The 17,647-nt window shown below is 43.3% G+C and overlaps 1 long non-coding RNA gene across 1 annotated transcript; it reads right to left on the reverse strand.

The window, feature by feature from the left end:
• Nucleotides 1-15,676: 15,676 nt before the first annotated feature.
• Nucleotides 15,677-16,062, reverse strand: LOC311107477. The gene is made up of 2 exons (XR_014610433.1): nucleotides 15,982-16,062; nucleotides 15,677-15,896 (listed from the first exon to the last, which is right to left on the reverse strand). It is a non-coding gene; the product is annotated as an uncharacterized lncRNA (long non-coding RNA).
• Nucleotides 16,063-17,647: the final 1,585 nt, after the last annotated feature.

Here is a 17,647-nt window from a genome sequence, read left to right on the forward strand (position 1 = left end):
GCAAAAACATTGTATGGTTGTACGTTGAGAGAGTTTGTAAAAAAAAAAAAAAAAAAAAAAAACATTAAATCAGTAACAGAGAGACTATGACAAATAGTAGACAGTCCACTTGTTTATTCTTTTTTTGGGTAAAGAACGTACAAAACCCTCAGCAGTGAATGTCATGAAATATAAACAGTAATATGGGAAAGTTAATACAATTCGTTACAGTAACAAATGGAGCAACAAGGGTTCAGTACCACTTCTAAAGACCAACCCTTCAAACATGCAGCTCAAGAACCTCTCTCATTGGCCAAGCTGTATTCCAGCATACAGTCTCCTCCTGTCCCTCAGGTCTATCTCTCTCAGTGTTTGGTCTGGCCCCCTCCAGCACTACAATCTGTCCATACACCACCTCCTCTGGAACTTCCCTCTGTTTCTCCCTCTTCTTTCAAATAGTGATGTCAGCATATTCCAGTTCCGGACTCTCATCAGCATCTGTGTGGAGATGTTTGGGGAAAAAATGGTAGGCTACTGCACAGATCACTTTGACAATTAACATTTGAAGTATGTAAACAGTCTACATAAGCTCTAATGTTGATTTGCAGAGTTAGAAATAGCATCCATTCACCTCCTTCACATGCACGAAACTGTAGATCTGGAAATAGGCCTATCGAAATGTATCTAGGCCTACACTAATGCAAAGTAGAAACATAATAAACAAGTGAGTTACAACACTGAAGCAAGAGTCACATGAGCTGACTGAGTGTTGTAACCATCAGTGTTGATAGTCAACTTTGACTTTTGTTAGATGTGTTAGATTGTTAGCCTGTCACATTACTGACCTGGTGACTGTGGAGGTGTCCTCCTCTTGCGAATAAGTAAGCTCCCACCACCACAAGGACCAGGACCACAGCTACTAGTGACCCTAGTAGCTAATGACCCTAGACAGACCCATTGGATCCTCCTGCATGACATGGTGAGGAGAAATGGGGACAATGTTGGGGTCCAGGATGTCTGCCGCTGGAACCCAACAGCGCGCCTCTGGTCCGTACCCCTCCCAGTCCACCAGGTACTGAAGACAACCCCCATGACATCGTCCAGTAGGGACCTGACGGCATAGGCAGGGGACCTATAAATGTCCAGGGGAGGTGGAGGAGTGTTGCGGGGGACGGCATCAGCAAGGGGACCAGGAAAGACCGGCCTGAGGGAAACATGAAAATAGGGTGTGATCCGGTAGTTGGTGGGGAGTTGTAAACGGTAAGTTACCTCATTAACCCTCCGGAGGACCTTGAAGGGCCCCACAAACCAGGGGCTCAGCTTCTGGCAGGGCAGGCGGAGCAGGAGGTTCCTGGTGGAGAGCCAGACGCGATAACCAGGATGGAACACGGGAGCCTCACTGCGTTGGAAGTCCGCCTGATCTCTGACAGTGGACAGCTAACTGGAGACTCACGTGGGTGTTATTCCACACCTCTGCGTGTCGGAACCACTCATCCACTGCAGGGGACTTGATCTGGATCGTAGTCCACGCAGCCAGGGCTGGCTGATATCCCAGGACGCACTGGAAGTGAGCAAGCCCGGTGGAAGAGTGACAAAGTGAGTTCTGGGCGTATTCCGCACAGGGACGGAACCGGGCCCACTCCCCATGCCAGTCCTGGCAGTGACTCCTTAGGAACCTCCCCAGCTCCTGGTTTGTCCTCCCCACCTGCTTGTTGGACTGAGGCTACCCGAATGTGAGGTTGACGGCAAGCCCCCAGCTTCTCCATAAAGGCTTTTCAGAACCGCGACTTGGGGAGACGGTCGGAAACGATGTCCTCCGGAAGGCCATAGTGCCGGAAGACCTGCTGGAATAGTGCCTCAGCTACCTGGAGAGCGGTAGGTAGACCAGAGAGCGGGATAAAATGGCAGGATCTAGAGAATCTGTCAACAACAACCATAATAATGGTGAAATCATCAGAAAGGGGGAGATCAGTTACAAAGTCTATGGACAGATGTATCCAAGGCCGCTGAGTCACGGGAAGGGGAAGTAGTTTCCCTGCTGGAGAGTGCCTGTGAGATTTGGATTGGATACATACGGTGCATGAGTTGACATAGTGGGCGACATCCTGTGCCAAGGTGGGTTAACAGTATTTATCGGAGAGGGATTGGATGGTGCGGATGATATCTGGGTGTCCAACGGCGAGGGATGTGTGTGCCCAGGTCAACAACCAATCTTTCACCACCGTGGGGACGTAGATGCGCTCTGGAGGGCAGGTAGCAGGAGCGGGTTCATTCTCCAGAGCATGGTGGATGTCCACATCTATGTCCCAACACACAGGGCCAACAATTCGGGAGGACAGATTGATAGGCTGGAGGGCACTCACAGGACCCTCCACCTACGTAGAACCACAGGGTGCGGGAAAGCAGGTCCTCCGGCATCCTGGTCCCCAGGCCGTGATCCTCGATCAGGAGATGGTGGGGTTATGAAACTGGAGCCACAGGAGGCCGAGGATGACTTTGTGTACGGGTGCGGTGGTGATGAGGAAGGGACGTTTTTGCTGTTGCATGGGTCCCACGGTGAGGGTGAGTGGTTCTGTGATGTGCGTAAATGTGGCAGATCCCAATGGCCGTGTATCCAGGGCTTGTGTAATACCCTTGCTAAAACCAAGTATAGAGTTTATTTGTTATAATTCATTGGTATTAGATTTAAAAGGTGATCAAATAGCTCCTGATTTGTAATGTCGTTAATGGATTTCTTTTGAAGCAATGTTTATTTTTTTCTTACAAGTGAATAGGTTGGTTTACTTTTAAGTTTAAGTTTCCCACGTATCTCGTTAAAGTTTTGACCAATGAGGTAACTTGTTAAGTTGTGGCCAATGGGAGAGTGGACTGGTTTCTGGGAAAGAAAAGAGAGGGAAAGGTTGAAAGAAGGGAGAGGAGCGACGTTAGTGGGGTTGGTGAAGGAAAAACGACCAAAGGAAACGATAAAGAGAGAACAAAACCATACTTACAGAGTTTTGAAGGGAAATCCTGATTTTAGTTCTATAAGAGAGTGCTATTATTTCGTTAAGAAAGACCTAGTGGAGACTGAAGCTGCCGTCGCATTGTGGAGACATTCCACATCCTAGAGGTTAGCCTAGCATCGTGGAAGACTTGGAGAGAATTGCTTGTGACGATCAACGAGTTCGGGTTTCCAACGGATGTCTGTTGCTGCTACGGAGTACTGGCTGCATTGATAGCTGTGTTCGCTGTGGATCTTGTGAGGACACCTGCACGGAACTGCTATACTTTGCTGAGGCATTATCTACAAGTAGTGAGTAACTACAAATGTGGGGTAGACTTCAGGACTTTATGTATGTCGTCATTTTTTTATGAGCTCCAACGCACGCCCAGGGTTTAAGCAAGCTCGCAAATAATTTGGACATGGGTTGTGGAAAAAATCATTGGGGTTTATTATTTTTATTTCTTTTGATGTGATACATTGAAAATGTGATTAATATAGATCTTGAACCTTATGTCTGTTGTATTGGTGGAGTCATTTACTGTTTCACTTTCATTTGCATGCATGGGAAAGCATATCCTTATAATAATAACCAAGTCTATAATCATTCTATCTGAAGTTAATACCCTATTTGTCATTCACCCTAGCAAGTTTACAATAGGGATTCTTATTGGCGATGTCCTTCTCACCTAATATCCCATGCTGTTCAGATATTCTAAATAAGGTAATATTGTGAGAGTCAAATTCGAGCCTGGTGAGAGGGTTACATTTTTGGGGGCTCGTCCGGGATCTTGGTTATTGTTGATGGGATATTTTTGACTCCCCATTTGACAATTTTGAATTTAAATTTTGGACTTCCTTCTGACATTGCTGTAAAGGCATAAACGTACAACATGGATGTTGAAGAGATTGTTACCTGGTGTAGAGAGAAACAGCTAGCTACTAATCGTGCAGTTGTCCTTAGCAGTGTTACAAATGATGTGTCTGATGAGGTTTTGCTGGAAACGCTGACTTATGTTAAGGCTTTTGGTCAAATTAGACTGCGTGGTCGTTATTCTTATTCAGCTGGTAAAAACCAGTATGTTTTGGTAGAGATATCAAACAACCTTAACGAAATAGCTGTGCCAAGTGTTGTTGGGATACCTGGAGATTTCGGTCCCTGGCCTGTACATGTAGTTTCACAAGTTGCATCTCCTGTTGAGAGAGAGGGTGAAGATTTTCAGGCGAAGCTATTATCCTTTCTGAGATATGAAGGGAAGACTGTGGCTGATGTTAAAGGCCTGGTAAGTCCCTCTGGTGCTGACCTCAACGCTGAACTGATTACTGCCATAAGTTCACTGGTAGAGAAATGCAACAATATGCCATCTGAGACTCAGAGTTACCGTAAGCTACGTATGTTCTCAGGTGTGAAGCCCACTCCTAGTGGAGAGGAAGAGTATGACGCATGGGCTGAGCAAACCACCCATTTTCTAGAGGAATGGAAGTGCACCTACAATGTAAAAAAACAGAGAATAATAGAAAGTCTTAAAGGGCCTGCTGCTGACATTGTGAGGTTCTTTAGGACCAGAAACCCCCATGCTACAGCGATCGAATACATGAAGGCTCTAGAAACCGCATTCGGTACCACCGAAAGTGCACCTGATCTCATGGTAAGGTTCAGAAACACATTCCAGATTGAAGGAGAGAAGCTTTCAGCTCACCTGTTGAGACTTGACAAATTGCTGCACACTGTATATCGAAAAGGAGGCATTGAGCTGTCAGAGATGAATCGCACACGCATTGGCCAAGTAGTGAGAGGTGCATCCTCACATGACATGGTTGCGCTTCGTATTCGCATGACCTATAAGCTGCGTGATCCACCAACCTTTACTGAGCTGCTGCAGGAAGTAAGGGAGGAGGAGGACATGATTCAAGACAGCAACACAACGAAAAGTGTTGTGTAGTCATCAGCTGTTGCTCCTGTTGCTACAGTTTGCGAAGAAGCTAATACTGAGATAGAAGTGCTGAGAAAAGAGCTAAAAGGTTTGAAAATTGAAATTTACATTTTAGTCATTTAGCAGACGCTCTTATCCAGAGCGACTTACAGTTAGTGAATACATTTTTTATTTTTATTTTTTTATACTGGCCCCCCGTGGGAATCGAACCCACAACCCTGGCATTGCAAACGCAATGCTCTATCAACTGAGCTACATCCCTGCCGGCCATTCCCTCCCCTACCCTGGACGACGCTGGGCCAATTGTGCGCCGCCCATGAGTCTCCCGGTCGCGGCCGTCTGCGACAGAGCCTGGAAATGACTCGTCTCATGTCTGCTAACGTCACAGCAGCTCACTCTGACACACAAAGGTCAGATGTTGCATTTAAAAGCAAAAAGAAAAGGGTAAATCCATCACAAGAACAGACACAGGCCGACAGAAACCCCGGAGTGTTCTGTTATAGATGTGGAGAAGATGGCCATTTCAAGAGAAACTGTGAAGGTGAAGAGAACATGAGGAAAGTCAACACACGCCTGATCAAACAAAAACGGTCTATGGGAAACTACAGAGGGACCCAGTAAAGGAGCGGCCTGATGTCCCGGTGAAGATACGTTCCACAAAGTGCCACAGGTATGAAGACATGAAAGACATGCTACCTACGGGTTTAGTTGGCCCAAGTTCTGTTGTTTCTGTACATATTGAAGGTGTCTATGCTAAAGCTTTACTAGATAGTGGTTGTCAGATTACTCTACTTTACAGATCCTTTTATGACAAGTACCTGACGCATTTGCCATTGATTCCTATAGGAAACTTAGAGATATGGGGCCTTAGCTCTGAGCAGTATCCATATGATGGCTATTTGTCGCTCAAGCTTGAGTTCTCGGGATCGGTTGTGGGCGTAGCAGAGACCATTGAAGCACTTGTGTTGGTATGTCCAGATCCGGCCATGAAAGGTGACGTGTCTATTCTGGTCGGCACAAATACGTCTGTAGTGAAGAGACTTATGACTGCTTGCAGAGAAAGGAAGGTGAAGGTTTCCTTAGCACACTACAAGTTCATGCTGCTATCAAGGAGGCATATGAGAGGATGAGAGAAAACTCAACTGATGATGACGAGAAGAGAGGAACGGTCTGGTTCGCACAGACAAAACCTGTCATCCTGCCACCTGGTGGGCAGGCGAGAGTTACTGGGATTCCAAAGTTTCCTGGGATACCTTCTACTCAAACCCTTCTGGTAGAGAGGCCTGAAGAACCCTGGTTCCCTGAAGAACTACTAGTGAGGCCTGAAATCCAGACGGTTGCAGTTGTGTCATCTAGAAGAATCACCCTTACTGTCAGGAATATCTCGACAAAGGAGATCACCCTGAAACGAGGTATGCCTATTGCTCATCTGTTTCCTGTAGATGTTGCTCCTGGTGTTCCATTGAAAAGAAAGGAGGATTCATCTGAGAAGTTGACGTCTTCTTCATTCAACTTTGGAGATACTCCAGTGCCTGAGGGATGGAAGAAGAGGTTATGTGAAAAGATGATGGAACGGAAAGAAGTGTTCTCAACACATGAGTTTGATGTGGGTTGTTCAAAGAGTACTCACCACACCATTAGAGTTACTGAAGACAAACCGTTTAGGGAGACATCTCGCTGCTTGGCTCCAGCTGATGTTGAAGATGTAAGGAAGCATCTAAATAACTTGAAAAGTTCTGGGATCATATCTGAATCGAGAAGCCCCTATGCATCTCCTATTGTGGTGGTGAGGAAAAATAATGGCACCATACGCATGTGTGTTGATTACAGGACCCTCAACAAGCGCACTGTTCCCGACCAGTACACAGTCCCACGTGTGGAAGATGCTCTGACATGTTTGAGTGGGAGCAAATGGTTCAGTGTCTTAGATCTCAGAAGCGGATACTATCAAATCCCAATTGGTGACACAGGGTTAGGTGGAGTACTGTACCAAGATCAAGGTGAGGGTCTGCGTCCTGTGGCATTTGTGAGTCGAAGCCTGACTGCTTCTGAACGCAACTACCCAGCTCACAAGTTAAAGTTTCTTGCGTTGAAGTGGGCCGTGGTTGATAAACTACATGATTACCTGTATGGGGTCAAGTTCGAGGTTAGAACAGACAACAACCCCATTGACATATGTCCTCACATCCGCAAAACTGGATGCCACTGGTCATCGTTGGCTGGCTGCGTTGTCTACCTATGACTTTAGTCTCAAGTACAGGCCAGGCAGGCAGAACATAGATGCCGATGCTTTATCTCGCCGCCCTCATCAGCAATGTGCAGTGGAACAAGATTGGAGAGACATTCCTGCATCCTGTGTTAGAGCCATGTGCCAGATGTCTAATGTTATTAGAATAACTCCTGGATCATCTCATAGTAGAGTGATTGATCAGTTGGGAGCCTCTATACATGCTGTGCCTCAAGCATACTGTAACCTGAGCATGCTGACGTCTAACATGCCCAGATTGAGCACTATGGAACTTTCTGCATCGCAACAAGAAGAACCTTGCTTAGGAGAGATGTGGGTTGCTCTTAATAAACATGATATCACCAGGGTGACCAAGACAAAACATCCACTCATCTCTTTGCTCCTGAGAGAGTGGGAGAAGCTAAAGATGGAAGATGGAGCTATGTACAGCATCACACATCCGCCAAACAAGACTCATTGTGCTCAGTTACTTCTTCCAGAGAAGTTCAGAACTATGGTTCTCACGTCGCTGCATGATGACTCAGGTCATTTAGGATTTGACAGGAGTTGTCAGAGACCGGTTCTACTGGCCACGCATGAAGATGGAAGTAGAAGAGTACTGTAAGTCCTGTGCTCGCTGTGTACAGAGGAAAACACTTCCAAAGATAGTTGCTCCGCTTGGTCATATGCAAAGTGATGGACCTATGGACCTTGTGTGTATGGATTTCCTGTCCATTGAGCCTGACTCCAGTAACACAGCGAATGTTCTGGTCATTACGGATCATTACACAAGATTCGCTCAAGCTTTTCCTACGAAGGATCAGAAAGCATCCACGGTCACCAAGGTATTGTGGGAGAGGTACTTCATCCATTATGGTCTGCCTAAGAGGATGCATAGTGATCAAGGTAGAGATTTTGAAAGTCGACTCATCCATGAGCTACTGAATATGCTTGGAGTGGAGAAGTCAAGGACAACACCATATCATCCTCAAGGAGATCCGCAACCCGAACCTTGTTGAACATGCTTGGAACTCTTGATCCTACACGAAAGAACAAATGGAGTCAGTATGTTGGGCATCTAGTGCACTCGTATAACTGTAGTCGGAATGAAGCGACTGGCTATTCGCCATATTTTTTGATGTTTGGACGTGAAGCTACATTGCCTGTTGATATTTGTTTTGGAGTCTCGAGTGATAGCTCTTCAGAGAGAACTTACCTCAAGTATGTATCTGATATGAAGAAACAGTTACAGTGAGGGAAAAAAGTATTTGATCCCCTGCTGATTTTGTACGTTTGCCCACTGACAAAGAAATTATCAGTCTATAATTTTAATGGTATGTTTATTTGAACAGTGAGAGACAGAATAACAACAAAGAAATCCAGAAAAACGCATGTCAAGAATGTAATAAATTGATTTGCATTTTAATGCGGGAAATAAGTATTTGACCCCCTCTCAATCAGAAAGATTTCTGGCTCCCAGGTGTATTTTATACAGGTAACGAGCTGAGATTAGGAGCAAACTCTTAAAGGGAGTGCTCCTAATCTCAGCTTGTTACCTGTATAAAAGACACCTGTCCACAGAAGCAATCAATCAGATTCCAAACTCTCCACCATGGCCAAGACCAAAGAGCTCTCCAAGGATGTCAGGGACAAGATTGTAGACCTAACCAAGGCTGGAATGTGCTACAAGACCATCGCCAAGCAGCTTGGTGAGAAGGTGATAACAGTTGGTGCGATTATTCGCAAATGGAAGAAACACAAAATAACTGTCAATCTCCCTCGGCCTGGGGCTCTATGCAATATCTCACCTCATGGAGTTGAAATGATCATGAGAACAGTGAGGAATCAGCCCAGAACTACACGGGAGGATCTTGTCAACGATCTCAAGGCAGCTGGGACCATAGTCACCAAGAAAACAATTGGTAACACACTACGCCGTGAAGGACTGAAATCCTGCAGTGCACGCAAGGTCCCCCTGCTCAAGAAAGCACATATACAGGGCCGTCTGAAGTTTGCCAATGAACATCTGAATGATTCATAGGAGAACTGGGTGAAAGTGTTGTGGTCAGATGAGACCAAAATCGAGCTCTTTGGCATCAACTCAACTCGCCATGTTTGGAGGAGGAGGAATGCTGCCTATGACCACAAGAACACCATCCCCACCGTCAAACATGGAGGTGGAAACATTATGCTTTGGGGGTGTTTTTCTGCTAAGGGGACAGGACAACTTCACCACATCAAAGGGACGATGGACGTGGCCATGTACCGTCAAATCTTGGGTGAGAACCTCCTTCCCTCAGCCAGGGCATTGAAAATGGGTCGTGGATGGGTATTCCAGCATGACAATGACCCAAAACACACGGCCAAGGCAACAAAGGTGTGGCTCAAGAAGAAGCACATTAAGGTCCTGGAGTGGCCTAGCCAGTCTCCAGACCTTAATCCCATAGAAAATCTGTGGAGGGAGCTGAATGTTCGAATGCCTCGAAACCTTAATGACTTGGAGAAGATCTGCAAAGAGGAGTGGAACAAAAGCCCTCCTGAGATGTGTGCCAACCTGGTGGCCAACTACAAGAAACGTCTGACCTCTGTGATTGCCAATAAGGGTCATGTTTTGCAGAGGGGTCAAATACTTATTTCCCTCATTAAAATGCAAATAAATGTATTAAAAAAATTACATGCGTTTTTCTGGATTTTTTTGTTGTTATTCTGTCTCGCACTGTTCAAATAAAACTACCATTAAAATTATAGACTGATCATGTCTTTGTCAGTGGGCAAACGTACTAAATCATCAGGGGATCAAATACTTTTTTCCCTCACTGTACAAGCTACATACAAACTGGCTGAGAGCACTGCTGGAAAGCAAAACCAAGAAAACAAACAGCGATATGATAAGAAGATTCGCTACACGCAACTTATGCCTGGAGACAGAGTCCTCATACGGAATCTAGGACTGAATGGAAAACATAAGCTGGCAGATCGCTGGGCCTCTACGCCATATGTGGTGGAAAGTCAGATGTCAAACTTACCTGTGTTTCATTTGAAGCCTGAAATTGGAGATGGATCCATTAAGATTCTTCATCGGAATCACCTGCTACTACTGGGGCTGAAAGTGCGCATAGATCCTGTCGTTAACATAGAACCAACTCCTGGTAGAAGGACCCTGCAAAGAAGGAGGAAGAGAAAAGGAAATGAAAAGTTGCCTGGAAACTGTACTCCTCGGAATGCTGAGAAAGTTGAAGAGGTTGAGAATCCAGAAGATGAGAAGGATTTTGACTCGGAAGATGAGGACATCGGAGTATGGTATGAAAAGTGCCAAATACAAACTGTAGAAGCCGAGAAGTGGAAGAGATGTCGGACCCATTTAGCTTGGACTTAGACATAGTTTGGAATCAAATGACAGGGGAACCTGAAAGAGCAGACCAAGTTCTGGAAGTAAAAGAGTCCAGTCAAGAAGCTGAGGTCGCAATTGGAGTTGAAGCAGATGATAATGAGGCATCTAACTCAGTTGAAGAAATTCCAGAAGAGGAACGAGAAGTTCAGGGAGAAGTGGAAACTTGTGAGTGGATCGGATAAGGGAAACACAAATGTATCTAATTTTCAATTATCTAACAAGTTTCGTCTCAGCTTTAGGTTGTAGTTAAGAGTTGACACGTTTACTTGTTATTACATTTCACTTAGGTTTACAAGTCATGAGGACATGCCTATTTTGGTGGGGGGAGAGTGTAATACCCTTGCTAAAACCAAGTATAGAGTTTATTTGTTATAATTCATTGGTATTAGATTTAAAAGGTGATCGAATAGCTCCTGATTTGTAATGTCGTTAATGCATTTATTTTGAAGCAATGTTTTAAAAAATGTACAAGTGAATAGGTTGGTTTACTTTTAAGTTTAAGATTCCCACGTATCTCGTTAAAGTTTTGACCAATGAGGTAACTTGTTAAGTTGTGGCCAATGGGAGAGTGGACTGGTTGATGGGAAAGAAAAGAGAGGGAAAGGTTGAAAGAAGGGAGAGGAGAGACGTTAGTGGGGTTGGTGAAGGAAAAACGACCAAAGGAAACGATAAAGAGAGAACAAAACCATACTTACAGAGTTTTGAAGGGAAATCCTGATTTTAGTTCTATAAGAGAGTGTTATTATTTCGTTAAGAAAGACCTAGTGGAGACTGAAGCTGCCATCGCATTGTGGAGACATTCGACATCCTAGAGGTTAGCCTAGCATCGTGGAAGACTTGGAGAGAATTGCTTGTGACGATCAACAAGTTCGGGTTTCCAACGGATGTCTGTTGCTGCTACGGAGTACTGGCTGCATTGATAGCTGTGTTCGCTGTGGATCTTGTTAGGACACCTGCACGGAACTGCTACACTTTGCTGAGGCATTATCTACAAGTAGTGAGTAACTACAAATGTGGGGTAGACTTCGGGACTTTATGCATGTCGTCATTTTTTTATGAGCTCCAACGCGCGCCCAGGGTTTAAGCAAGCTTGCAAATAATTTGGACATGGGTTGTGGAAAAAATCATTGGGGTTTATTATTTTTATTTCTTTTGATGTGATACATTGAAAATGTGATTAATATAGATCTTGAACCTTATGTCTGTTGTATTGGTGGAGTCATTTACTGTTTCACTTTCATTTGCATGCATGGGAAAGCATATCCTTATAATAATAACCAAGTCTATAATCATTCTATCTGAAGTTAATACCCTATTTGTCATTCACCCTAGCAAGTTTACAATAGGGATTCTTATTGGCGATGTCCTTCTCACCTAATATCCCATGCTGTTCAGATATTCTAAATAAGGTAATATTGTGAGAGTCAAATTCGAGCCTGGTGAGAGGGTTACACTTGGACAGGAAAAGGAAATGGGGTATGAAGTTAATTTCTGGGAGGAGGCGAGGGCCTGGTCGATGAAGTTCCCAGAGGCACCGGAGTCCACTAGAGCTGTAGAGACAACACTTGAGGGACAGCCAGCGAAATGGGAACCAGGGTTTGGCGGAAAATGATGATAAAGGAATACTCACTGGTAATGTCTTGAAGAAAAGCCACAGTATGTTGGTTTTAGCCAATCAGTCCGTCCATCACCTCTGGCTGAGGGGATTCTCGACTGGAACTCATGTGACTGAAACAGGAAATGCATCAGCAACTTTAACCCCCCAAAACCAGAGATGTGGAAAGGTTCAGGGGAAGAAAAATATATTCTGATGGTGTGAAAAGATATTGCCACGTATCCAGGGACGGCCTGTTCAATAGGGCGATATGGGCGACGCACTGCCAAACGGGAAAAGGAAGGGATTTTTTTTCTAATCAATTATATCACTGCAACAGTAGTTATCAGTGTTGTAATCTATACGTCTGATCTGCCACAGTGCCACACTGCCACTAAATGTCGAATCAGGCTAAAGTCGTGCTTCAAATGGCTCCACCCCCTTTTGGGGCGATTTCAGTCAGATTGAAAATCGCCCAGAACTTCTGTCATAGACTCCCATGTAAAATCTATTTTTTTCAAATTTCAGAGCCTTCAATACAATCTCAATGGGTGTCTGTGGGCTTGCACTTACGCGCTTTCGTCATACGTTACGTAACCATGAACGTAACTGAGAAAAGAGTGGATTGTTTGAAAGAAGTTCCTTTTTGTCGGCGAACAAATTAAGATAAATTGGCAACGAAACAATTAGGACCTCCCAGACCAAATTTAATAATTCAACAGGTTTCTACTAAAGGCGGAAAGTCCTACACCCGAGGATTTTCCAAAAATTGGTACGAACGAAAAAAGACATTGCCACTCACTCAACTGGATGACGAGGGATACAGGCTAGCTGTCCGCCGCCACAACGATGAGGTTAGTGTTGATAATCACAAGTTTACTGGATGTGGATATGGTGTAATAAAGGCAGTTTATTCAGAGGTAAATATATCTGGAATCGCGTTCACGGACCCGTTCGTCAAACTCTTAGGGAGCTATAAATTAAGCCCCATTACTTACCATATCAGATAAGAGAAATTGCTGCAGCTACATATATTTTACATCCTGGCCCTACATAGTTCACTATTTGCATCACTTACCAAAATATTACATGTGGTCATATATGCTTGGAAAGTGGAGATGCCATAGAACGTCAAAAAAGTAAACATTGCTGGAGACACATTGCCGTTTTGGAGAAGACATCGCGTTTGCTAGCGAAGAGATTTGTTGTGGCAAATGAACTTGGGCTGGGAATTGCCAGGAACCTCACGATAAGATATATGCATCAGCATTGCGAGTCTCATGATTCTATACGTATTGCGATTCGATACTGTGATTTTATTGCGCACCATATGTCTGTTGCAGAGGGATCAGAAAGCCATGAGAACGAGTTTTGATCAGTCATGGAAATAAAAGTGCTGAAAACAAATTGGCTCCCAATGTGAAAAGATTGAGAACAAGCTATGAAGGAACAATAATGGTGTTTTGGTGCAGGTACAGCCAACTAGCGCTAAAATATTGCGATATTGTCAATACAGTATATCGTAAAGTATCACTATGTAACTCGATTTCTTTCACCCCAATCCCTCAAATTAACGGTAAATAACTGAATTGTTTGCCCCACATTTAGCTAAGATGATTAGCTAGCCAGCTAAAATGTTTTAGTTAGTTAGCAGTCGCATCTACAATAGTTTACTGTCAATAACATGTCTCCAAAAATGACGTGGTGTCTCCAATTGTGTTGACATTTTACAATTGCAATGCGCATCCATGAGTATCCACTTTCTGTAGCTCAGCTGGTAGAGCATGGTGCTTGTAACGCCAAGGTAGTGGGTTCGATCCCCGGGACCACCCATACACAAAAATGTATGCACGCATGACTGTAAGTCGCTTTGGATAAAAGCGTCTGCTAAATGGCATATTATTATTATTATTATTATTATTATTATTATTATTATCTGAAGAGAGCCCCGAAACATTATGTGCAGACATTTTATGCAATAAATGAAGTAGGTTCAATCTAGTAGTTCTGATCTTCTGATTGGTCCTGATGAGTTGGGCGAGGTCCCCTGCAGGCTACTGTCACTGTTGCATTGGCTCTGAGTCGGGTTCTCTGTCTTCAAATGTTCAGCCTAAGAGAGGGGATTTTTGTGTGTGTGTGTGTGTGTGTGTGTTTAACAGTGATGATGTGTGTGTGTGTGTGTGTGTGTTTAACAGTGATGATGTGTGTGTTTGTGTGTTTGTGTGTGTGTGTGTCCTCAGAGCAAGAACTCGTGAGTTGGAAGAACTGAGAGGCCTATGGCGTGGGTGTTGTCCTTGGCCACCTGCTGACAAGGCTGACAAGATAGGACCCTTTTGTCCATTGTTATTGGATAGGAACATAACTTATAACCAGCTCCTGACCTAAATAGATCTTAGCACAACATTTTACTCAACATATCATATTCCATATTCACTATAACAAATATATTTACTACGACATTAGCAAGAACCGCCACATCCTCAGCCGGCTAATCCAGTGTGTGAAGTTTTGCGGAGTGTTTGAGTTAGCTTTGCGAGGCAAAGATGAAACTGAGGGCTCCACCAACCCTGGTAAGCCAACACTTTTGAGATCAGTCAATAAATGCTTCTGGTATTGACTTATATGCTGCCCCTGTCTTCATGTTGTTGCTGGACATATATTTTTTAAAATGTGTGTAGGTCACCTAAATCATCAGAAAAATTGCCCCTCCTGAGAATTTTTTCAGGAGCCGCCACTGCACGTATCTCAGAAACAATGTTACAACATTAGCTTATTATTGCACTATCTCAAAAAATAAATAACAATCACTAAAAATAAAATATTCAGTTATTTGCTGTACAGGTACTGTGTGCTGTATAAAGATGATCATGTACTATCTAAGATATTATCAGAAATGTATGTACATACTGTATGTGTGTGGATGCCAGGATGATTTCCCTCGTAGACAAACATCAAATAAGATAATATTTTATTTTTAGCAATATCTCAAGATGTGTCCATGAGGAGATGGACTGCAAGTTTAAATGATTTACTTAAGGTATTGGAAATTAGTAAGTAAGTAGACTATAATATATTATACATTTCCGTTATGCAATTATCAAAATAAAAAATTATTTCAACATTATTTTAAATAACTATATAATTACTTATATCATGCAGCAAATACTTGTAAGATTTTATGACATATTACACAACTGAACAAGGAACATAACACAACCATGTGGTAAAACAGTTTTCCAAAGGAAAGAAAAACAGAAATGATGTATCCAATTCTTGGAAACAGACAGTATGTACTAACTCTAAAGTATGAACATGCAAAAACAAAGCTGTAACTGTAACGAAGACAACATGATTCAACATGGCTGTCGTCTGTATCAACTCTGGGCCACTCAGGGGTTGCATCCCAATAACCTCTCCTTCCTGAAGTGTGCAATCGTTCACTACCCCCCACAAATTGTGTCTGTGATATGTGCAGTCAACTAGTATAGTTATTGTTTGTAAAGTAAATATGGTGATTTGTTATGATTTAACTGGATAGAACCCAAATGCAGACAAGTACACCAAGCCAGAGAAGGTTTAACAGGTTTATTTACAATGTTCAATAGTCCAGGTTTCCAATAATAGGGGAAGAGCAAGTCCAGGTTACAGGGAGGGTAACAGATCCAGGTCAGGGCAGGTGTGGTACCGTAATGGCCTAGTGTCCGTGGTGTGTCCAAAAGAGAGGTCCGGTAGTGGAGAGCAGGATGGTGGTGGCAGGAGTGAAGCGGAGGCAGGAGTCAGGTTCCTAATATCTGTGGCACACGAGAAAAAGTAAATAGAACAGACCAAAAACACAAAGAGCAAAAATAAACAGGTTGAGTCGGCAGCGAGACTAACATGGTCGTCTTGACTATGATCTGACGATGAGTGGTAAGTTTGACCGGGTCTTAAAGGCTGAGGTGATTATGGTGAATGAGCTGCAGCTGGAACCCTGACTCCCGCACACCAGACTTCACTCCTGCAATCAAGGACAGACAGAGGGGAGGGAGAGAGCAGAGAGAGAGCTACCTAGCAGCAGTAGGCCTAACATGATTATTATTAAGGTTCTGGTCTTCTGAGATACAAACAAGTATACAACAAACCAGATAACTATACAATTGTGCCTTCAGAAGGTATTCATACCCTTTGACTTATTCCACAGTTTGTTGTGTTACAGCCTGAATTCAAAACTGATGAACATTTTTTTTCTCTCTCACCCATCTACACACAATAATACCTCATAATGACAAAGTGAAAACATGTTTTTAAAAATTGTTGCAAATTTCTTGAAAATGAAATACAGAAATATCTAATTGATTATTCACACCCCTGTATTCACACCCCTGAGTCAATACATGTTAGAATAACTAGGCAACTCAGGAACATTCAATGTCGTCTTGGTAAGCAACTCCAGTATATATTTGGCCTAGTGTTTTAGGTTATTGTCCTGCTGAAATATGAATTTCCTCTAGGTTTTCCTCTAGGATTTTGCCTGTGCTTAGCTCTATTACGTTAATTTTTATCATAAAAAACTCCCTAGTCCTTGCAGTTGACAAACATACCCATAACATGATGCAGCCACCCTCATGCTTGAAAATATAAAGAGTGGTACTCAGTGATGTGTTGTGTTGGATTTACCCCAAAAATAACGCTTTGTATTCAGGATATAAAGTTAATTTCTTTGCCACTTTTTTTGCTGTTTTACTTTAGTGCCTTATTGAAAATGTCACGGTTTCGGCCGAGGCTGCCTCTCTCCCTTGTTCGGGCAGGCTTCGGCGTTCGTTGTCTCCGGAGTACTAGCTGCCACCGTTGTATGTTTCATGTTCGTTTGCTTTTGTCTGTTTGTTGTCACACCTGTTCTCGTTTAGCGTAATTAGTGTCCTATAAGTTTCTCGTTGTGTTTGTCTAGTGTTGTGTGTTATTGATTTTGGTCTGTTGTGTGTTGGGCTGATTTTCGCCCTTTCGCTCGGTTGAGCTTTCCTCCACTGCGTTGGAGCGTTACGCACCTGTTAGTGCGCTTTTTGCTATTTCGCCTTTGTGCATATTTTTGCCTTCGGGCAAGTGTTGCCATTTTTCCTGTTTGGAGATTTACTAAAGTTGTTTGGACTATCCTTCGGTGTTCTGCGTTTGATTCCACCACATCACCCACCTACAGCACGCGTGACAGAAAACAGGATACATGTTTTGGAATATTTGTATTCTGTACAGGCTTCTTTCTTTTCACTGCTATTTACAGTACCAGGCAAATGTTTGGAAAGACCTACTCATTCAAATGTTTTTCTTTAGTTTTGCTATTTTCTACATTGTAGAATAATAGTGAAGACATCAAAACTATGAAATAACACATATGGAATCAAGTAGTAACCAAAAAATTGTTAAATAAATCAAAATATATTTTATGTTTGAGATGCTTCAAATAGCCACCCTTTGCCTTGATGACAGCTTTGCACACTCTTGGCATTCTCTCAACCAGCTTCTTGATATCGTCACCTGGAATGCATTTCAATTAACAGGTGTGCCTTGT

This window comes from Coregonus lavaretus (assembly GCF_964263955.1).
Source record: "Coregonus lavaretus genome assembly, chromosome: 32".
Classification (NCBI taxonomy): domain Eukaryota; kingdom Metazoa; phylum Chordata; class Actinopteri; order Salmoniformes; family Salmonidae; genus Coregonus; species Coregonus lavaretus.